Source organism: Podarcis gaigeae (genome assembly GCF_964106915.1).
Source record: "Podarcis gaigeae genome assembly, chromosome: 8".
Taxonomy (NCBI): domain Eukaryota; kingdom Metazoa; phylum Chordata; class Lepidosauria; order Squamata; family Lacertidae; genus Podarcis; species Podarcis gaigeae.
Window position 1 is genome coordinate 9,880,196 of NC_139684.1, and position 24,614 is coordinate 9,904,809.

A 24,614-nucleotide genomic window follows, 5' to 3' on the forward strand; every position below is an offset into this window, starting at 1 on the left:
TTTTTGAAAAATTCCCTAAGCCCCGGGGTCACAATTTCAGCAAAAATCTGACTTTCGGCAATTCACTCAAAAATGGTGCCAAACGGTTGCAAATGCTTCCCTGAGATGTTTCGCTGTCGAAACAGAAGGCTTTCTATCACAGTAAAAGAAATCAGCTCTTGACAACATAACCGGCAGAAAAACATTTTTTTGAAAAAATCCCTAAGCCCCGGGGTCACAATTTCAGCAAAAATCTGACTTTCGGCAATTCACTCAAGAATGGTGCCAAACAGTTGCAAATGCTCCCCTGAGATGTTGGGTGGTCGAAACAGAAGGCTTTTTATCACAGGAAAAGTAATCAGCCCTTGACAACTTAACCGGCAGAAAAACATTTTTATGAAAAAATCCCTAAGCCCCGGGGTCACAATTTCAGCAAAAATCTGACTTTCGGCATTTCACTCAAAAATGGTGCCAAATGGGTGCAAATGCTCCCCTCAGATGTTTGGCGGTCAAAACAGACGGCTTTTTATCACAGGAAAAGTAATCAGCCCTTGACAACTTAACCGGCAGAAAAACATTTTTTTGAAAAAATCCCTAAGCCCAAGGGGTCACAATTTCAGCAAAAATCTGACTTTCAGCAATTTTCTCAAGAATGGTGCCAAACGGTTGCAAATGCTTCCCTGAGATGTTTCGCTGTCGAAACAGAAGGCTTTCTATCACAGTAAAAGAAATCAGCTCTTGACAACATAACCGGCAGAAAAACATTTTTTTGAAAAAATCCCTAAGCCCCGGGGTCACAATTTCAGCAAAAATCTGACTTTCGGCCATTCACTCAAAATGGTGCCAAACGGTTGCAAATGCTCCCCTGGAAGGTTTGGCGGTCGAAACAGAAGGTATTTTATCACAGTAAAAGAAATCAGCTCTTGACAACATAACCGGCAGAAAAACATTTTTTTGAAAAAATCCCTAAGCCCCGGGGTCACAATTTCAGCAAAAATCTGACTTTCGGCATTTCACTCAAAAATGGTGCCAAATGGTTGCAAATGCTCTTCTGAAAAGTTTTGCGGTAGAGACAGAAGGCTTTTAATCACAGGAAAAGTACTCAGCCCTTCACAACTTAACCGGCACAAAAACCTTTTTTTGAAAAAATCCCTAAGCCCCGGGGTCACAATTTCAGCAAAAATCTGACTTTCGGAAATTCTCTCAAGAATGGTGCCAAACGGTTGCAAATGCTCCCCTGAGATGTTTGGCGGTCGAAACAGAAGGCTTTTTATCACAGGAAAAGTAATCAGCCCTTGACAAGTTAACTGGCAGAAAAACATTTTTTTGAAAAAATCCCTAAGCCCCGGGGTCACAATTTCAGCAAAAATCTGACTTTCGGCAATTCACTCAAAATGGTGCCAAACGGTTGCAAATGCTCCCCTGAAAGGTTTGGCGGTCGAAACAGAAGGTATTTTATCACAGGAAAAGTAATCAGCCCTTGACAACTTAACCGGCAGAAAAACATTTTTTTGAAAAAATCCCTAAGCCCAAGGGGTCACAATTTCAGCAAAAATCTGACTTTCGGCAATTCACTCAAAAATGGTGCCAAACGGTTGCAAATGCTTCCCTGAGATGTTTCGCTGTCGAAACAGAAGGCTTTCTATCACAGTAAAAGAAATCAGCTCTTGACAACATAACCGGCAGAAAAACATTTTTTTGAAAAATTCCCTAAGCCCCGGGGTCACAATTTCAGCAAAAATCTGACTTTCGGCAATTCACTCAAAAATGGTGCCAAACGGTTGCAAATGCTTCCCTGAGATGTTTCGCTGTCGAAACAGAAGGCTTTCTATCACAGTAAAAGAAATCAGCTCTTGACAACATAACCGGCAGAAAAACATTTTTTTGAAAAAATCCCTAAGCCCCGGGGTCACAATTTCAGCAAAAATCTGACTTTCGGCAATTCACTCAAAATAGTGCCAAACGGTTGCAAATGCTCCCTTGAAAGGTTTCGCGGTCGAAACAGAAGGTATTTTATCACAGGAAAAGAAATCAGCCCTTGACAACTTAACCGGCAGAAAAACATTTTTATGAAAAAATCCCTAAGCCCCGGGGTCACAATTTTAGCAAAAATCTGACTTTCGGCATTTCACTCAAAAATGGTGCCAAATGGGTGCAAATGCTCCCCTCAGATGTTTGGCGGTCAAAACAGACGGCTTTTTATCACAGGAAAAGTAATCAGCCCTTGACAACTTAACCGGCAGAAAAACATTTTTTTGAAAAAATCCCTAAGCCCAAGGGGTCACAATTTCAGCAAAAATCTGACTTTCAGCAATTCACTCAAGAATGGTGCCAAACGGTTGCAAATGCTTCCCTGAGATGTTTCGCTGTCGAAACAGAAGGCTTTCTATCACAGTAAAAGAAATCAGCTCTTGACAACATAACCGGCAGAAAAACATTTTTTTGAAAAAATCCCTAAGCCCCGGGGTCACAATTTCAGCAAAAATCTGACTTTCGGCCATTCACTCAAAATGGTGCCAAACGGTTGCAAATGCTCCCCTGGAAGGTTTGGCGGTCGAAACAGAAGGTATTTTATCACAGTAAAAGAAATCAGCTCTTGACAACATAACCGGCAGAAAAACATTTTTTTGAAAAAATCCCTAAGCCCCGGGGTCACAATTTCAGCAAAAATCTGACTTTCGGCATTTCACTCAAAAATGGTGCCAAATGGTTGCAAATGCTCTTCTGAAAAGTTTTGCGGTAGAGACAGAAGGCTTTTAATCACAGTATGGAAAATCCTTAACCGGAAGAATTTTTTTTTTTTGAAAAAATCCCTAAGCCCCGGGGTCACAATTTCAGCAAATATCTGACTTTCGGTAATTGACTCAAAAATGGTGACAAACGGATGCAAATGCTTCCCTGAGATGTTTGGCTGTCGAAACAGAAGGCTTTTTATCACAGGAAAAGAAATCAGCCCTTGACAACATAACCTGCAGAAAAACATTTTTTTAAAAAAATCCCTAAGCCCCGGGGTCACAATTTCAGCAAAAATCTGACATTCGGCAATTCACTCAAGAATGGTGCCAAACGGTTGCAAATGCTCCCCTGAGATGTTTGGCTGTCAAAACAGAAGGCTTTTTATCACAGGAAAAGTACTCAGCCCTTGACAACTTAACCGGCAGAAAAACATTTTTTTGAAAAAATCCCTAAGCCCCGGGGTCACAATTTCAGCAAAAATCTGACTTTCAGCAATTCACTCAAGAATGGTGCCAAACGGTTGCAAATGCTTCCCTGAGATGTTTCGCTGTCGAAACAGAAGGCTTTCTATCACAGTAAAAGAAATCAGCTCTTGACAACATAACCGGCAGAAAAACATTTTTTTGAAAAAATCCCTAAGCCCCGGGGTCACAATTTCAGCAAAAATCTGACTTTCGGCCATTCACTCAAAATGGTGCCAAACGGTTGCAAATGCTCCCCTGGAAGGTTTGGCGGTCGAAACAGAAGGTATTTTATCACAGTAAAAGAAATCAGCTCTTGACAACATAACCGGCAGAAAAACATTTTTTTGAAAAAATCCCTAAGCCCCGGGGTCACAATTTCAGCAAAAATCTGACTTTCGGCATTTCACTCAAAAATGGTGCCAAATGGTTGCAAATGCTCTTCTGAAAAGTTTTGCGGTAGAGACAGAAGGCTTTTAATCACAGTATGGAAAATCCTTAACCGGAAGAATTTTTTTTTTTTGAAAAAATCCCTAAGCCCCGGGGTCACAATTTCAGCAAATATCTGACTTTCGGTAATTGACTCAAAAATGGTGACAAACGGATGCAAATGCTTCCCTGAGATGTTTGGCTGTCGAAACAGAAGGCTTTTTATCACAGGAAAAGAAATCAGCCCTTGACAACATAACCTGCAGAAAAACATTTTTTAAAAAAAATCCCTAAGCCCCGGGGTCACAATTTCAGCAAAAATCTGACATTCGGCAATTCACTCAAGAATGGTGCCAAACGGTTGCAAATGCTCCCCTGAGATGTTTGGCTGTCAAAACAGAAGGCTTTTTATCACAGGAAAAGTACTCAGCCCTTGACAACTTAACCGGCAGAAAAACATTTTTTTGAAAAAATCCCTAAGCCCCGGGGTCACAATTTCAGCAAAAATCTGACTTTCAGCAATTCACTCAAGAATGGTGCCAAACGGTTGCAAATGCTTCCCTGAGATGTTTCGCTGTCGAAACAGAAGGCTTTCTATCACAGTAAAAGAAATCAGCTCTTGACAACATAACCGGCAGAAAAACATTTTTTTGAAAAAATCCCTAAGCCCCGGGGTCACAATTTCAGCAAAAATCTGACTTTCGGCCATTCACTCAAAATGGTGCCAAACGGTTGCAAATGCTCCCCTGGAAGGTTTGGCGGTCGAAACAGAAGGTATTTTATCACAGTAAAAGAAATCAGCTCTTGACAACATAACCGGCAGAAAAACATTTTTTTGAAAAAATCCCTAAGCCCCGGGGTCACAATTTCAGCAAAAATCTGACTTTCGGCATTTCACTCAAAAATGGTGCCAAATGGTTGCAAATGCTCTTCTGAAAAGTTTTGCGGTAGAGACAGAAGGCTTTTAATCACAGTATGGAAAATCCTTAACCGGAAGAATTTTTTTTTTTTTGAAAAAATCCCTAAGCCCCGGGGTCACAATTTCAGCAAATATCTGACTTTCGGTAATTGACTCAAAAATGGTGACAAACGGATGCAAATGCTTCCCTGAGATGTTTGGCTGTCGAAACAGAAGGCTTTTTATCACAGGAAAAGAAATCAGCCCTTGACAACATAACCTGCAGAAAAACATTTTTTAAAAAAAATCCCTAAGCCCCGGGGTCACAATTTCAGCAAAAATCTGACATTCGGCAATTCACTCAAGAATGGTGCCAAACGGTTGCAAATGCTCCCCTGAGATGTTTGGCTGTCAAAACAGAAGGCTTTTTATCACAGGAAAAGTACTCAGCCCTTGACAACTTAACCGGCAGAAAAACATTTTTTTGAAAAAATCCCTAAGCCCCGGGGTCACAATTTCACAAAAATCTGACTTTCGGCAATTCACTCAAAAATGGTGCCTAACGGTTGTAAATGCTCCGCTGAAAAGTTTTGCGGTTGAGACAGAAGGCTTTTTATCACAGGACAGAAAATCCTTAACCGGCAGGGGAAATTTTTTTTGAAAAAATCCCTAAGCCCCGGGGTCCCAGTTTCAGCAAAAATCTGACTTTCGGCAATTCACTCAAGAATGGTGCCAAACGGTTGCAAATGCTTCCCTGAGATGTTTGGCTGTCGAAACAGAAGGCTTTTTATCACAGGAAAAGAAATCAGCCCTTGACAACATAACCGACAGAAAAACATTTTTTTAAAAAAATCCCTAAGCCCCGGGGTCACAATTTCAGCAAAAATCTGACTTTCGGCAATTCACTCAAGAATGGTGCCAAACGGTTGCAAATGCTCCCCTGAGATGTTTGGCTGTCAAAACAGAAGGCTTTTTATCACAGGAAAAGTAATCAGCCCTTGACAAGTTAACTGGCAGAAAAACATTTTTTTGAAAAAATCCCTAAGCCCCGGGGTCACAATTTCAGCAAAAATCTGACTTTCGGCAATTCACTCAAAATGGTGCCAAACGGTTGCAAATGCTCCCCTGAAAGGTTTGGCGGTCGAAACAGAAGGTATTTTATTACAGGAAAAGAAATCAGCCCTTGACAACTTAACTGGCAGAAAAACATTTTTTTGAAAAAATCCCTAAGCCCCGGGGTCACAATTTCAGCAAAAATCTGACTTTCGGCATTTCACTCAAAAATGGTGCCAAATGGTTGGAAATGCTCCTCTGAAAAGTTTTGCGGTAGAGACAGAAGGCTTTTTATCACAGTACGGAAAATCCTTAACCGTAAGAATTTTTTTTTTTGAAAAAATCCCTAAGCCCCGGGGTCACAATTTCAGCAAATATCTGACTTTCGGCAATTGACTCAAAAATGGTGACAAACGGATGCAAATGCTTCCCTGAGATGTTTGGCTGTCGAAACAGAAGGCTTTCTATCACAGTAAAAGAAATCAGCTCTTGACAACATAACCGGCAGAAAAACATTTTTTTGAAAAAATCCCTAAGCCCCGGGGTCACAATTTCAGCAAAAATCTGACTTTCGGCAATTCACTCAAAATAGTGCCAAACGGTTGCAAATGCTCCCTTGAAAGGTTTCGCGGTCGAAACAGAAGGTATTTTATCACAGGAAAAGAAATCAGCCCTTGACAACTTAACCGGCAGAAAAACATTTTTATGAAAAAATCCCTAAGCCCCGGGGTCACAATTTTAGCAAAAATCTGACTTTCGGCATTTCACTCAAAAATGGTGCCAAATGGGTGCAAATGCTCCCCTCAGATGTTTGGCGGTCAAAACAGACGGCTTTTTATCACAGGAAAAGTAATCAGCCCTTGACAACTTAACCGGCAGAAAAACATTTTTTTGAAAAAATCCCTAAGCCCAAGGGGTCACAATTTCAGCAAAAATCTGACTTTCAGCAATTCACTCAAGAATGGTGCCAAACGGTTGCAAATGCTTCCCTGAGATGTTTCGCTGTCGAAACAGAAGGCTTTCTATCACAGTAAAAGAAATCAGCTCTTGACAACATAACCGGCAGAAAAACATTTTTTTGAAAAAATCCCTAAGCCCCGGGGTCACAATTTCAGCAAAAATCTGACTTTCGGCCATTCACTCAAAATGGTGCCAAACGGTTGCAAATGCTCCCCTGGAAGGTTTGGCGGTCGAAACAGAAGGTATTTTATCACAGTAAAAGAAATCAGCTCTTGACAACATAACCGGCAGAAAAACATTTTTTTGAAAAAATCCCTAAGCCCCGGGGTCACAATTTCAGCAAAAATCTGACTTTCGGCATTTCACTCAAAAATGGTGCCAAATGGTTGCAAATGCTCTTCTGAAAAGTTTTGCGGTAGAGACAGAAGGCTTTTAATCACAGTATGGAAAATCCTTAACCGGAAGAATTTTTTTTTTTTGAAAAAATCCCTAAGCCCCGGGGTCACAATTTCAGCAAATATCTGACTTTCGGTAATTGACTCAAAAATGGTGACAAACGGATGCAAATGCTTCCCTGAGATGTTTGGCTGTCGAAACAGAAGGCTTTTTATCACAGGAAAAGAAATCAGCCCTTGACAACATAACCTGCAGAAAAACATTTTTTAAAAAAAATCCCTAAGCCCCGGGGTCACAATTTCAGCAAAAATCTGACATTCGGCAATTCACTCAAGAATGGTGCCAAACGGTTGCAAATGCTCCCCTGAGATGTTTGGCTGTCAAAACAGAAGGCTTTTTATCACAGGAAAAGTACTCAGCCCTTGACAACTTAACCGGCAGAAAAACATTTTTTTGAAAAAATCCCTAAGCCCCGGGGTCACAATTTCAGCAAAAATCTGACTTTCAGCAATTCACTCAAGAATGGTGCCAAACGGTTGCAAATGCTTCCCTGAGATGTTTCGCTGTCGAAACAGAAGGCTTTCTATCACAGTAAAAGAAATCAGCTCTTGACAACATAACCGGCAGAAAAACATTTTTTTGAAAAAATCCCTAAGCCCCGGGGTCACAATTTCAGCAAAAATCTGACTTTCGGCCATTCACTCAAAATGGTGCCAAACGGTTGCAAATGCTCCCCTGGAAGGTTTGGCGGTCGAAACAGAAGGTATTTTATCACAGTAAAAGAAATCAGCTCTTGACAACATAACCGGCAGAAAAACATTTTTTTGAAAAAATCCCTAAGCCCCGGGGTCACAATTTCAGCAAAAATCTGACTTTCGGCATTTCACTCAAAAATGGTGCCAAATGGTTGCAAATGCTCTTCTGAAAAGTTTTGCGGTAGAGACAGAAGGCTTTTAATCACAGTATGGAAAATCCTTAACCGGAAGAATTTTTTTTTTTTGAAAAAATCCCTAAGCCCCGGGGTCACAATTTCAGCAAATATCTGACTTTCGGTAATTGACTCAAAAATGGTGACAAACGGATGCAAATGCTTCCCTGAGATGTTTGGCTGTCGAAACAGAAGGCTTTTTATCACAGGAAAAGAAATCAGCCCTTGACAACATAACCTGCAGAAAAACATTTTTTAAAAAAAATCCCTAAGCCCCGGGGTCACAATTTCAGCAAAAATCTGACATTCGGCAATTCACTCAAGAATGGTGCCAAACGGTTGCAAATGCTCCCCTGAGATGTTTGGCTGTCAAAACAGAAGGCTTTTTATCACAGGAAAAGTACTCAGCCCTTGACAACTTAACCGGCAGAAAAACATTTTTTTGAAAAAATCCCTAAGCCCCGGGGTCACAATTTCAGCAAAAATCTGACTTTCAGCAATTCACTCAAGAATGGTGCCAAACGGTTGCAAATGCTTCCCTGAGATGTTTCGCTGTCGAAACAGAAGGCTTTCTATCACAGTAAAAGAAATCAGCTCTTGACAACATAACCGGCAGAAAAACATTTTTTTGAAAAAATCCCTAAGCCCCGGGGTCACAATTTCAGCAAAAATCTGACTTTCGGCCATTCACTCAAAATGGTGCCAAACGGTTGCAAATGCTCCCCTGGAAGGTTTGGCGGTCGAAACAGAAGGTATTTTATCACAGTAAAAGAAATCAGCTCTTGACAACATAACCGGCAGAAAAACATTTTTTTGAAAAAATCCCTAAGCCCCGGGGTCACAATTTCAGCAAAAATCTGACTTTCGGCATTTCACTCAAAAATGGTGCCAAATGGTTGCAAATGCTCTTCTGAAAAGTTTTGCGGTAGAGACAGAAGGCTTTTAATCACAGTATGGAAAATCCTTAACCGGAAGAATTTTTTTTTTTTGAAAAAATCCCTAAGCCCCGGGGTCACAATTTCAGCAAATATCTGACTTTCGGTAATTGACTCAAAAATGGTGACAAACGGATGCAAATGCTTCCCTGAGATGTTTGGCTGTCGAAACAGAAGGCTTTTTATCACAGGAAAAGAAATCAGCCCTTGACAACATAACCTGCAGAAAAACATTTTTTAAAAAAAATCCCTAAGCCCCGGGGTCACAATTTCAGCAAAAATCTGACATTCGGCAATTCACTCAAGAATGGTGCCAAACGGTTGCAAATGCTCCCCTGAGATGTTTGGCTGTCAAAACAGAAGGCTTTTTATCACAGGAAAAGTACTCAGCCCTTGACAACTTAACCGGCAGAAAAACATTTTTTTGAAAAAATCCCTAAGCCCCGGGGTCACAATTTCAGCAAAAATCTGACTTTCAGCAATTCACTCAAGAATGGTGCCAAACGGTTGCAAATGCTTCCCTGAGATGTTTCGCTGTCGAAACAGAAGGCTTTCTATCACAGTAAAAGAAATCAGCTCTTGACAACATAACCGGCAGAAAAACATTTTTTTGAAAAAATCCCTAAGCCCCGGGGTCACAATTTCAGCAAAAATCTGACTTTCGGCCATTCACTCAAAATGGTGCCAAACGGTTGCAAATGCTCCCCTGGAAGGTTTGGCGGTCGAAACAGAAGGTATTTTATCACAGTAAAAGAAATCAGCTCTTGACAACATAACCGGCAGAAAAACATTTTTTTGAAAAAATCCCTAAGCCCCGGGGTCACAATTTCAGCAAAAATCTGACTTTCGGCATTTCACTCAAAAATGGTGCCAAATGGTTGCAAATGCTCTTCTGAAAAGTTTTGCGGTAGAGACAGAAGGCTTTTAATCACAGTATGGAAAATCCTTAACCGGAAGAATTTTTTTTTTTTTGAAAAAATCCCTAAGCCCCGGGGTCACAATTTCAGCAAATATCTGACTTTCGGTAATTGACTCAAAAATGGTGACAAACGGATGCAAATGCTTCCCTGAGATGTTTGGCTGTCGAAACAGAAGGCTTTTTATCACAGGAAAAGAAATCAGCCCTTGACAACATAACCTGCAGAAAAACATTTTTTAAAAAAAATCCCTAAGCCCCGGGGTCACAATTTCAGCAAAAATCTGACATTCGGCAATTCACTCAAGAATGGTGCCAAACGGTTGCAAATGCTCCCCTGAGATGTTTGGCTGTCAAAACAGAAGGCTTTTTATCACAGGAAAAGTACTCAGCCCTTGACAACTTAACTGGCAGAAAAACATTTTTTTGAAAAAATCCCTAAGCCCCGGGGTCACAATTTCAGCAAAAATCTGACTTTCGGCATTTCACTCAAAAATGGTGCCAAATGGTTGGAAATGCTCCTCTGAAAAGTTTTGCGGTAGAGACAGAAGGCTTTTTATCACAGTACGGAAAATCCTTAACCGTAAGAATTTTTTTTTTTGAAAAAATCCCTAAGCCCCGGGGTCACAATTTCAGCAAATATCTGACTTTCGGCAATTGACTCAAAAATGGTGACAAACGGATGCAAATGCTTCCCTGAGATGTTTGGCTGTCGAAACAGAAGGCTTTCTATCACAGTAAAAGAAATCAGCTCTTGACAACATAACCGGCAGAAAAACATTTTTTTGAAAAAATCCCTAAGCCCCGGGGTCACAATTTCAGCAAAAATCTGACTTTCGGCAATTCACTCAAAATAGTGCCAAACGGTTGCAAATGCTCCCTTGAAAGGTTTCGCGGTCGAAACAGAAGGTATTTTATCACAGGAAAAGAAATCAGCCCTTGACAACTTAACCGGCAGAAAAACATTTTTATGAAAAAATCCCTAAGCCCCGGGGTCACAATTTTAGCAAAAATCTGACTTTCGGCATTTCACTCAAAAATGGTGCCAAATGGGTGCAAATGCTCCCCTCAGATGTTTGGCGGTCAAAACAGACGGCTTTTTATCACAGGAAAAGTAATCAGCCCTTGACAACTTAACCGGCAGAAAAACATTTTTTTGAAAAAATCCCTAAGCCCAAGGGGTCACAATTTCAGCAAAAATCTGACTTTCAGCAATTCACTCAAGAATGGTGCCAAACGGTTGCAAATGCTTCCCTGAGATGTTTCGCTGTCGAAACAGAAGGCTTTCTATCACAGTAAAAGAAATCAGCTCTTGACAACATAACCGGCAGAAAAACATTTTTTTGAAAAAATCCCTAAGCCCCGGGGTCACAATTTCAGCAAAAATCTGACTTTCGGCCATTCACTCAAAATGGTGCCAAACGGTTGCAAATGCTCCCCTGGAAGGTTTGGCGGTCGAAACAGAAGGTATTTTATCACAGTAAAAGAAATCAGCTCTTGACAACATAACCGGCAGAAAAACATTTTTTTGAAAAAATCCCTAAGCCCCGGGGTCACAATTTCAGCAAAAATCTGACTTTCGGCATTTCACTCAAAAATGGTGCCAAATGGTTGCAAATGCTCTTCTGAAAAGTTTTGCGGTAGAGACAGAAGGCTTTTAATCACAGTATGGAAAATCCTTAACCGGAAGAATTTTTTTTTTTTTGAAAAAATCCCTAAGCCCCGGGGTCACAATTTCAGCAAATATCTGACTTTCGGTAATTGACTCAAAAATGGTGACAAACGGATGCAAATGCTTCCCTGAGATGTTTGGCTGTCGAAACAGAAGGCTTTTTATCACAGGAAAAGAAATCAGCCCTTGACAACATAACCTGCAGAAAAACATTTTTTAAAAAAAATCCCTAAGCCCCGGGGTCACAATTTCAGCAAAAATCTGACATTCGGCAATTCACTCAAGAATGGTGCCAAACGGTTGCAAATGCTCCCCTGAGATGTTTGGCTGTCAAAACAGAAGGCTTTTTATCACAGGAAAAGTACTCAGCCCTTGACAACTTAACCGGCAGAAAAACATTTTTTTGAAAAAATCCCTAAGCCCCGGGGTCACAATTTCAGCAAAAATCTGACTTTCAGCAATTCACTCAAGAATGGTGCCAAACGGTTGCAAATGCTTCCCTGAGATGTTTCGCTGTCGAAACAGAAGGCTTTCTATCACAGTAAAAGAAATCAGCTCTTGACAACATAACCGGCAGAAAAACATTTTTTTGAAAAAATCCCTAAGCCCCGGGGTCACAATTTCAGCAAAAATCTGACTTTCGGCCATTCACTCAAAATGGTGCCAAACGGTTGCAAATGCTCCCCTGGAAGGTTTGGCGGTCGAAACAGAAGGTATTTTATCACAGTAAAAGAAATCAGCTCTTGACAACATAACCGGCAGAAAAACATTTTTTTGAAAAAATCCCTAAGCCCCGGGGTCACAATTTCAGCAAAAATCTGACTTTCGGCATTTCACTCAAAAATGGTGCCAAATGGTTGCAAATGCTCTTCTGAAAAGTTTTGCGGTAGAGACAGAAGGCTTTTAATCACAGTATGGAAAATCCTTAACCGGAAGAATTTTTTTTTTTTGAAAAAATCCCTAAGCCCCGGGGTCACAATTTCAGCAAATATCTGACTTTCGGTAATTGACTCAAAAATGGTGACAAACGGATGCAAATGCTTCCCTGAGATGTTTGGCTGTCGAAACAGAAGGCTTTTTATCACAGGAAAAGAAATCAGCCCTTGACAACATAACCTGCAGAAAAACATTTTTTAAAAAAAATCCCTAAGCCCCGGGGTCACAATTTCAGCAAAAATCTGACATTCGGCAATTCACTCAAGAATGGTGCCAAACGGTTGCAAATGCTCCCCTGAGATGTTTGGCTGTCAAAACAGAAGGCTTTTTATCACAGGAAAAGTACTCAGCCCTTGACAACTTAACCGGCAGAAAAACATTTTTTTGAAAAAATCCCTAAGCCCCGGGGTCACAATTTCAGCAAAAATCTGACTTTCAGCAATTCACTCAAGAATGGTGCCAAACGGTTGCAAATGCTTCCCTGAGATGTTTCGCTGTCGAAACAGAAGGCTTTCTATCACAGTAAAAGAAATCAGCTCTTGACAACATAACCGGCAGAAAAACATTTTTTTGAAAAAATCCCTAAGCCCCGGGGTCACAATTTCAGCAAAAATCTGACTTTCGGCCATTCACTCAAAATGGTGCCAAACGGTTGCAAATGCTCCCCTGGAAGGTTTGGCGGTCGAAACAGAAGGTATTTTATCACAGTAAAAGAAATCAGCTCTTGACAACATAACCGGCAGAAAAACATTTTTTTGAAAAAATCCCTAAGCCCCGGGGTCACAATTTCAGCAAAAATCTGACTTTCGGCATTTCACTCAAAAATGGTGCCAAATGGTTGCAAATGCTCTTCTGAAAAGTTTTGCGGTAGAGACAGAAGGCTTTTAATCACAGTATGGAAAATCCTTAACCGGAAGAATTTTTTTTTTTTGAAAAAATCCCTAAGCCCCGGGGTCACAATTTCAGCAAATATCTGACTTTCGGTAATTGACTCAAAAATGGTGACAAACGGATGCAAATGCTTCCCTGAGATGTTTGGCTGTCGAAACAGAAGGCTTTTTATCACAGGAAAAGAAATCAGCCCTTGACAACATAACCTGCAGAAAAACATTTTTTAAAAAAAATCCCTAAGCCCCGGGGTCACAATTTCAGCAAAAATCTGACATTCGGCAATTCACTCAAGAATGGTGCCAAACGGTTGCAAATGCTCCCCTGAGATGTTTGGCTGTCAAAACAGAAGGCTTTTTATCACAGGAAAAGTACTCAGCCCTTGACAACTTAACCGGCAGAAAAACATTTTTTTGAAAAAATCCCTAAGCCCCGGGGTCACAATTTCAGCAAAAATCTGACTTTCAGCAATTCACTCAAGAATGGTGCCAAACGGTTGCAAATGCTTCCCTGAGATGTTTCGCTGTCGAAACAGAAGGCTTTCTATCACAGTAAAAGAAATCAGCTCTTGACAACATAACCGGCAGAAAAACATTTTTTTGAAAAAATCCCTAAGCCCCGGGGTCACAATTTCAGCAAAAATCTGACTTTCGGCCATTCACTCAAAATGGTGCCAAACGGTTGCAAATGCTCCCCTGGAAGGTTTGGCGGTCGAAACAGAAGGTATTTTATCACAGTAAAAGAAATCAGCTCTTGACAACATAACCGGCAGAAAAACATTTTTTTGAAAAAATCCCTAAGCCCCGGGGTCACAATTTCAGCAAAAATCTGACTTTCGGCATTTCACTCAAAAATGGTGCCAAATGGTTGCAAATGCTCTTCTGAAAAGTTTTGCGGTAGAGACAGAAGGCTTTTAATCACAGTATGGAAAATCCTTAACCGGAAGAATTTTTTTTTTTTTGAAAAAATCCCTAAGCCCCGGGGTCACAATTTCAGCAAATATCTGACTTTCGGTAATTGACTCAAAAATGGTGACAAACGGATGCAAATGCTTCCCTGAGATGTTTGGCTGTCGAAACAGAAGGCTTTTTATCACAGGAAAAGAAATCAGCCCTTGACAACATAACCTGCAGAAAAACATTTTTTAAAAAAAATCCCTAAGCCCCGGGGTCACAATTTCAGCAAAAATCTGACATTCGGCAATTCACTCAAGAATGGTGCCAAACGGTTGCAAATGCTCCCCTGAGATGTTTGGCTGTCAAAACAGAAGGCTTTTTATCACAGGAAAAGTACTCAGCCCTTGACAACTTAACCGGCAGAAAAACATTTTTTTGAAAAAATCCCTAAGCCCCGGGGTCACAATTTCACAAAAATCTGACTTTCGGCAATTCACTCAAAAATGGTGCCTAACGGTTGTAAATGCTCCGCTGAAAAGTTTTGCGGTTGAGACAGAAGGCTTTTTATCACAGGACAGAAAATCCTTAACCGGCAGGGGAAATTTTTTTTGAAAAAATCCCTAAGCCCCGGGGTCCCAGTTTCAGCAAAAATCTGACTTTCGGCAATTCACTCAAGAATGGTGCCAAACGGTTGCAAATGCTTCCCTGAGATGTTTGGCTGTCGAAACAGAAGGCTTTTTATCACAGGAAAAGAAATCAGCCCTTGACAACATAACCGACAGAAAAACATTTTTTTAAAAAAATCCCTAAGCCCCGGGGTCACAATTTCAGCAAAAATCTGACTTTCGGCAATTCACTCAAGAATGGTGCCAAACGGTTGCAAATGCTCCCCTGAGATGTTTGGCTGTCAAAACAGAAGGCTTTTTATCACAGGAAAAGTACTCAGCCCTTCACAACTTAACCGGCAGAAAAACCTTTTTTTGAAAAAATCCCTAAGCCCCGGGGTCACAATTTCAGCAAAAATCTGACTTTCGGAAATTCTCTCAAGAATGGTGCCAAACGGTTGCAAATGCTCCCCTGAGATGTTTGGCGGTCGAAACAGAAGGCTTTTTATCACAGGAAAAGTAATCAGCCCTTGACAAGTTAACTGGCAGAAAAACATTTTTTTGAAAAAATCCCTAAGCCCCGGGGTCACAATTTCAGCAAAAATCTGACTTTCGGCAATTCACTCAAAATGGTGCCAAACGGTTGCAAATGCTCCCCTGAAAGGTTTGGCGGTCGAAACAGAAGGTATTTTATTACAGGAAAAGAAATCAGCCCTTGACAACTTAACTGGCAGAAAAACATTTTTTTGAAAAAATCCCTAAGCCCCGGGGTCACAATTTCAGCAAAAATCTGACTTTCGGCATTTCACTCAAAAATGGTGCCAAATGGTTGGAAATGCTCCTCTGAAAAGTTTTGCGGTAGAGACAGAAGGCTTTTTATCACAGTACGGAAAATCCTTAACCGTAAGAATTTTTTTTTTTGAAAAAATCCCTAAGCCCCGGGGTCACAATTTCAGCAAATATCTGACTTTCGGCAATTGACTCAAAAATGGTGACAAACGGATGCAAATGCTTCCCTGAGATGTTTGGCTGTCGAAACAGAAGACTTTTTATCACAGGAAAAGAAATCAGCCCTTGACAACATAACCGACAGAAAAACATTTTTTTGAAAAAATCCCTAAGCCCCGGGGTCACAATTTCAGCAAAAATCTGACTTTCGGCAATTCACTCAAAAATGGTGCCAAATGGGTGCAAATGCTCCCCTCAGATGTTTGGCGGTCAAAACAGACGGCTTTTTATCACAGGAAAAGTAATCAGCCCTTGACAACTTAACCGGCAGAAAAACATTTTTTTGAAAAAATCCCTAAGCCCAAGGGGTCACAATTTCAGCAAAAATCTGACTTTCGGCAATTCACTCAAAAATGGTGCCAAACGGTTGCAAATGCTTCCCTGAGATGTTTCGCTGTCGAAACAGAAGGCTTTCTATCACAGTAAAAGAAATCAGCTCTTGACAACATAACCGGCAGAAAAACATTTTTTTGAAAAATTCCCTAAGCCCCGGGGTCACAATTTCAGCAAAAATCTGACTTTCGGCAATTCACTCAAAAATGGTGCCAAACGGTTGCAAATGCTTCCCTGAGATGTTTCGCTGTCGAAACAGAAGGCTTTCTATCACAGTAAAAGAAATCAGCTCTTGACAACATAACCGGCAGAAAAACATTTTTTTGAAAAAATCCCTAAGCCCCGGGGTCACAATTTCAGCAAAAATCTGACTTTCGGCAATTCACTCAAGAATGGTGCCAAACAGTTGCAAATGCTCCCCTGAGATGTTGGGTGGTCGAAACAGAAGGCTTTTTATCACAGGAAAAGTAATCAGCCCTTGACAACTTAACCGGCAGAAAAACATTTTTATGAAAAAATCCCTAAGCCCCGGGGTCACAATTTCAGCAAAAATCTGACTTTCGGCATTTCACTCAAAAATGGTGCCAAATGGGTGCAAATGCTCCCCTCAGATGTTTGGCGGTCAAAACAGACGGCTTTTTATCACAGGAAAAGTAATCAGCCCTTGACAACTTAACCGGCAGAAAAACATTTTTTTGAAAAATTCCCTAAGCCCAAGGGGTCACAATTTCAGCAAAAATCTGACTTTCAGCAATTTTCTCAAGAATGGTGCCAAACGGTTGCAAATGCTTCCCTGAGATGTTTCGCTGTCGAAACAGAAGGCTTTCTATCACAGTAAAAGAAATCAGCTCTTGACAACATAACCGGCAGAAAAACATTTTTTTGAAAAAATCCCTAAGCCCCGGGGTCACAATTTCAGCAAAAATCTGACTTTCGGCCATTCACTCAAAATGGTGCCAAACGGTTGCAAATGCTCCCCTGGAAGGTTTGGCGGTCGAAACAGAAGGTATTTTATCACAGTAAAAGAAATCAGCTCTTGACAACATAACCGGCAGAAAAACATTTTTTTGAAAAAATCCCTAAGCCCCGGGGTCACAATTTCAGCAAAAATCTGACTTTCGGCATTTCACTCAAAAATGGTGCCAAATGGTTGCAAATGCTCTTCTGAAAAGTTTTGCGGTAGAGACAGAAGGCTTTTAATCACAGGAAAAGTACTCAGCCCTTCACAACTTAACCGGCACAAAAACCTTTTTTTGAAAAAATCCCTAAGCCCCGGGGTCACAATTTCAGCAAAAATCTGACTTTCGGAAATTCTCTCAAGAATGGTGCCAAACGGTTGCAAATGCTCCCCTGAGATGTTTGGCGGTCGAAACAGAAGGCTTTTTATCACAGGAAAAGTAATCAGCCCTTGACAAGTTAACTGGCAGAAAAACATTTTTTTGAAAAAATCCCTAAGCCCCGGGGTCACAATTTCAGCAAAAATCTGACTTTCGGCAATTCACTCAAAATGGTGCCAAACGGTTGCAAATGCTCCCCTGAAAGGTTTGGCGGTCGAAACAGAAGGTATTTTATCACAGGAAAAGTAATCAGCCCTTGACAACTTAACCGGCAGAAAAACATTTTTTTGAAAAAATCCCTAAGCCCAAGGGGTCACAATTTCAGCAAAAATCTGACTTTCGGCAATTCACTCAAAAATGGTGCCAAACGGTTGCAAATGCTTCCCTGAGATGTTTCGCTGTCGAAACAGAAGGCTTTCTATCACAGTAAAAGAAATCAGCTCTTGACAACATAACCGGCAGAAAAACATTTTTTTGAAAAATTCCCTAAGCCCCGGGGTCACAATTTCAGCAAAAATCTGACTTTCGGCAATTCACTCAAAAATGGTGCCAAACGGTTGCAAATGCTTCCCTGAGATGTTTCGCTGTCGAAACAGAAGGCTTTCTATCACAGTAAAAGAAATCAGCTCTTGACAACATAACCGGCAGAAAAACATTTTTTTGAAAAAATCCCTAAGCCCCGGGGTCACAATTTCAGCAAAAATCTGACTTTCGGCAATTCACTCAAAATAGTGCCAAACGGTTGCAAATGCTCCCTTGAAAGGTTTCGCGGTCGAAACAGAAGATATTTTATCACAGGAAAAGAAATCAGCCCTTGACAACTTAACCGGCAGAAAAACATTTTTATGAAAAAATCCCTAAGCCCCGGGGTCACAATTTTAGCAAAAATCTGACTTTCGGCATTTCACTCAAAAATGGTGCCAAATGGGTGCAAATGCTCCCCTCAGATGTTTGGCGGTCAAAACAGACGGCTTTTTATCACAGGAAAAGTAATCAGCCCTTGACAACTTAACCGGCAGAAAAACATTTTTTTGAAAAAATCCCTAAGCCCAAGGGGTCACAATTTCAGCAAAAATCTGACTTTCAGCAATTCACTCAAGAATGGTGCCAAACGGTTGCAAATGCTTCCCTGAGATGTTTCGCTGTCGAAACAGAAGGCTTTCTATCACAGTAAAAGAAATCAGCTCTTGACAACATAACCGGCAGAAAAACATTTTTTTGAAAAAATCCCTAAGCCCCGGGGTCACAATTTCAGCAAAAATCTGACTTTCGGCCATTCACTCAAAATGGTGCCAAACGGTTGCAAATGCTCCCCTGGAAGGTTTGGCGGTCGAAACAGAAGGTATTTTATCACAGTAAAAGAAATCAGCTCTTGACAACATAACCGGCAGAAAAACATTTTTTTGAAAAAATCCCTAAGCCCCGGGGTCACAATTTCAGCAAAAATCTGACTTTCGGCATTTCACTCAAAAATGGTGCCAAATGGTTGCAAATGCTCTTCTGAAAAGTTTTGCGGTAGAGACAGAAGGCTTTTAATCACAGTATGGAAAATCCTTAACCGGAAGAATTTTTTTTTTTTGAAAAAATCCCTAAGCCCCGGGGTCACAATTTCAGCAAATATCTGACTTTCGGTAATTGACTCAAAAATGGTGACAAACGGATGCAAATGCTTCCCTGAGATGTTTGGCTGTCGAAACAGAAGGCTTTTTATCACAGGAAAAGAAATCAGCCCTTGACAACATAACCTGCAGAAAAACATTTTTTTAAAAAAATCCCTAAGCCCCGGGGTCACAATTTCAGCAAAAATCTGACATTCGGCAATTCACTCAAGAATGGTGCCAAACGGTTGCAAATGCTCCCCTGAGATGTTTGGCTGTCAAAACAGAAGGCTTTTTATCACAGGAAAAGTACTCAGCCCTTGACAACTTAACCGGCAGAAAAACATTTTTTTGAAAAAATCCCTAAGCCCCGGGGTCACAATTTCACAAAAATCTGACTTTCGGCAATTCACTCAAAAATGGTGCCTAACGGTTGTAAATGCTCCGCTGAAAAGTTTTGCGGTTGAGACAGAAGGCTTTTTATCACAGGACAGAAAATCCTTAACCGGCAGGGGAAATTTTTTTTGAAAAAATCCCTAAGCCCCGGGGTCCCAGTTTCAGCAAAAATCTGACTTTCGGCAATTCACTCAAGAATGGTGCCAAACGGTTGCAAATGCTTCCCTGAGATGTTTGGCTGTCGAAACAGAAGGCTTTTTATCACAGGAAAAGAAATCAGCCCTTGACAACATAACCGACAGAAAAACATTTTTTTAAAAAAATCCCTAAGCCCCGGGGTCACAATTTCAGCAAAAATCTGACTTTCGGCAATTCACTCAAGAATGGTGCCAAACGGTTGCAAATGCTCCCCTGAGATGTTTGGCTGTCAAAACAGAAGGCTTTTTATCACAGGAAAAGTACTCAGCCCTTCACAACTTAACCGGCAGAAAAACCTTTTTTTGAAAAAATCCCTAAGCCCCGGGGTCACAATTTCAGCAAAAATCTGACTTTCGGAAATTCTCTCAAGAATGGTGCCAAACGGTTGCAAATGCTCCCCTGAGATGTTTGGCGGTCGAAACAGAAGGCTTTTTATCACAGGAAAAGTAATCAGCCCTTGACAAGTTAACTGGCAGAAAAACATTTTTTTGAAAAAATCCCTAAGCCCCGGGGTCACAATTTCAGCAAAAATCTGACTTTCGGCAATTCACTCAAAATGGTGCCAAACGGTTGCAAATGCTCCCCTGAAAGGTTTGGCGGTCGAAACAGAAGGTATTTTATTACAGGAAAAGAAATCAGCCCTTGACAACTTAACTGGCAGAAAAACATTTTTTTGAAAAAATCCCTAAGCCCCGGGGTCACAATTTCAGCAAAAATCTGACTTTCGGCATTTCACTCAAAAATGGTGCCAAATGGTTGGAAATGCTCCTCTGAAAAGTTTTGCGGTAGAGACAGAAGGCTTTTTATCACAGTACGGAAAATCCTTAACCGTAAGAATTTTTTTTTTTGAAAAAATCCCTAAGCCCCGGGGTCACAATTTCAGCAAATATCTGACTTTCGGCAATTGACTCAAAAATGGTGACAAACGGATGCAAATGCTTCCCTGAGATGTTTGGCTGTCGAAACAGAAGACTTTTTATCACAGGAAAAGAAATCAGCCCTTGACAACATAACCGACAGAAAAACATTTTTTTGAAAAAATCCCTAAGCCCCGGGGTCACAATTTCAGCAAAAATCTGACTTTCGGCAATTCACTCAAAAATGGTGCCAAATGGGTGCAAATGCTCCCCTCAGATGTTTGGCGGTCAAAACAGACGGCTTTTTATCACAGGAAAAGTAATCAGCCCTTGACAACTTAACCGGCAGAAAAACATTTTTTTGAAAAAATCCCTAAGCCCAAGGGGTCACAATTTCAGCAAAAATCTGACTTTCGGCAATTCACTCAAAAATGGTGCCAAACGGTTGCAAATGCTTCCCTGAGATGTTTCGCTGTCGAAACAGAAGGCTTTCTATCACAGTAAAAGAAATCAGCTCTTGACAACATAACCGGCAGAAAAACATTTTTTTGAAAAATTCCCTAAGCCCCGGGGTCACAATTTCAGCAAAAATCTGACTTTCGGCAATTCACTCAAAAATGGTGCCAAACGGTTGCAAATGCTTCCCTGAGATGTTTCGCTGTCGAAACAGAAGGCTTTCTATCACAGTAAAAGAAATCAGCTCTTGACAACATAACCGGCAGAAAAACATTTTTTTGAAAAAATCCCTAAGCCCCGGGGTCACAATTTCAGCAAAAATCTGACTTTCGGCAATTCACTCAAGAATGGTGCCAAACAGTTGCAAATGCTCCCCTGAGATGTTGGGTGGTCGAAACAGAAGGCTTTTTATCACAGGAAAAGTAATCAGCCCTTGACAACTTAACCGGCAGAAAAACATTTTTATGAAAAAATCCCTAAGCCCCGGGGTCACAATTTCAGCAAAAATCTGACTTTCGGCATTTCACTCAAAAATGGTGCCAAATGGGTGCAAATGCTCCCCTCAGATGTTTGGCGGTCAAAACAGACGGCTTTTTATCACAGGAAAAGTAATCAGCCCTTGACAACTTAACCGGCAGAAAAACATTTTTTTGAAAAAATCCCTAAGCCCAAGGGGTCACAATTTCAGCAAAAATCTGACTTTCAGCAATTTTCTCAAGAATGGTGCCAAACGGTTGCAAATGCTTCCCTGAGATGTTTCGCTGTCGAAACAGAAGGCTTTCTATCACAGTAAAAGAAATCAGCTCTTGACAACATAACCGGCAGAAAAACATTTTTTTGAAAAAATCCCTAAGCCCCGGGGTCACAATTTCAGCAAAAATCTGACTTTCGGCCATTCACTCAAAATGGTGCCAAACGGTTGCAAATGCTCCCCTGGAAGGTTTGGCGGTCGAAACAGAAGGTATTTTATCACAGTAAAAGAAATCAGCTCTTGACAACATAACCGGCAGAAAAACATTTTTTTGAAAAAATCCCTAAGCCCCGGGGTCACAATTTCAGCAAAAATCTGACTTTCGGCATTTCACTCAAAAATGGTGCCAAATGGTTGCAAATGCTCTTCTGAAAAGTTTTGCGGTAGAGACAGAAGGCTTTTAATCACAGGAAAAGTACTCAGCCCTTCACAACTTAACCGGCACAAAAACCTTTTTTTGAAAAAATCCCTAAGCCCCGGGGTCACAATTTCAGCAAAAATCTGACTTTCGGAAATTCTCTCAAGAATGGTGCCAAACGGTTGCAAATGCTCCCCTGAGATGTTTGGCGGTCGAAACAGAAGGCTTTTTATCACAGGAAAAGTAATCAGCCCTTGACAAGTTAACTGGCAGAAAAACATTTTTTTGAAAAAATCCCTAAGCCCCGGGGTCACAATTTCAGCAAAAATCTGACTTTCGGCAATTCACTCAAAATGGTGCCAAACGGTTGCAAATGCTCCCCTGAAAGGTTTGGCGGTCGAAACAGAAGGTATTTTATCACAGGAAAAGTAATCAGCCCTTGACAACTTAACCGGCAGAAAAACATTTTTTTGAAAAAATCCCTAAGCCCAAGGGGTCACAATTTCAGCAAAAATCTGACTTTCGGCAATTCACTCAAAAATGGTGCCAAACGGTTGCAAATGCTTCCCTGAGATGTTTCGCTGTCGAAACAGAAGGCTTTCTATCACAGTAAAAGAAATCAGCTCTTGACAACATAACCGGCAGAAAAACATTTTTTTGAAAAATTCCCTAAGCCCCGGGGTCACAATTTCAGCAAAAATCTGACTTTCGGCAATTCACTCAAAAATGGTGCCAAACGGTTGCAAATGCTTCCCTGAGATGTTTCGCTGTCGAAACAGAAGGCTTTCTATCACAGTAAAAGAAATCAGCTCTTGACAACATAACCGGCAGAAAAACATTTTTTTGAAAAAATCCCTAAGCCCCGGGGTCACAATTTCAGCAAAAATCTGACTTTCGGCAATTCACTCAAAATGGTGCCAAACGGTTGCAAATGCTCCCCTGAAAGGTTTGGCGGTCGAAACAGAAGGTATTTTATCACAGGAAAAGTAATCAGCCCTTGACAACTTAACCGGCAGAAAAACATTTTTTTGAAAAAATCCCTAAGCCCAAGGGGTCACAATTTCAGCAAAAATCTGACTTTCGGCAATTCACTCAAAAATGGTGCCAAACGGTTGCAAATGCTTCCCTGAGATGTTTCGCTGTCGAAACAGAAGGCTTTCTATCACAGTAAAAGAAATCAGCTCTTGACAACATAACCGGCAGAAAAACATTTTTTTGAAAAATTCCCTAAGCCCCGGGGTCACAATTTCAGCAAAAATCTGACTTTCGGCAATTCACTCAAAAATGGTGCCAAACGGTTGCAAATGCTTCCCTGAGATGTTTCGCTGTCGAAACAGAAGGCTTTCTATCACAGTAAAAGAAATCAGCTCTTGACAACATAACCGGCAGAAAAACATTTTTTTGAAAAAATCCCTAAGCCCCGGGGTCACAATTTCAGCAAAAATCTGACGTTCGGCAATTCACTCAAGAATGGTGCCAAACAGTTGCAAATGCTCCCCTGAGATGTTGGGTGGTCGAAACAGAAGGCTTTTTATCACAGGAAAAGTAATCAGCCCTTGACAACTTAACCGGCAGAAAAACATTTTTATGAAAAAATCCCTAAGCCCCGGGGTCACAATTTCAGCAAAAATCTGACTTTCGGCATTTCACTCAAAAATGGTGCCAAATGGGTGCAAATGCTCCCCTCAGATGTTTGGCGGTCAAAACAGACGGCTTTTTATCACAGGAAAAGTAATCAGCCCTTGACAACTTAACCGGCAGAAAAACATTTTTTTGAAAAAATCCCTAAGCCCAAGGGGTCACAATTTCAGCAAAAATCTGACTTTCAGCAATTTTCTCAAGAATGGTGCCAAACGGTTGCAAATGCTTCCCTGAGATGTTTCGCTGTCGAAACAGAAGGCTTTCTATCACAGTAAAAGAAATCAGCTCTTGACAACATAACCGGCAGAAAAACATTTTTTTGAAAAAATCCCTAAGCCCCGGGGTCACAATTTCAGCAAAAATCTGACTTTCGGCCATTCACTCAAAATGGTGCCAAACGGTTGCAAATGCTCCCCTGGAAGGTTTGGCGGTCGAAACAGAAGGTATTTTATCACAGTAAAAGAAATCAGCTCTTGACAACATAACCGGCAGAAAAACATTTTTTTGAAAAAATCCCTAAGCCCCGGGGTCACAATTTCAGCAAAAATCTGACTTTCGGCATTTCACTCAAAAATGGTGCCAAATGGTTGCAAATGCTCTTCTGAAAAGTTTTGCGGTAGAGACAGAAGGCTTTTAATCACAGGAAAAGTACTCAGCCCTTCACAACTTAACCGGCACAAAAACCTTTTTTTGAAAAAATCCCTAAGCCCCGGGGTCACAATTTCAGCAAAAATCTGACTTTCGGAAATTCTCTCAAGAATGGTGCCAAACGGTTGCAAATGCTCCCCTGAGATGTTTGGCGGTCGAAACAGAAGGCTTTTTATCACAGGAAAAGTAATCAGCCCTTGACAAGTTAACTGGCAGAAAAACATTTTTTTGAAAAAATCCCTAAGCCCCGGGGTCACAATTTCAGCAAAAATCTGACTTTCGGCAATTCACTCAAAATGGTGCCAAACGGTTGCAAATGCTCCCCTGAAAGGTTTGGCGGTCGAA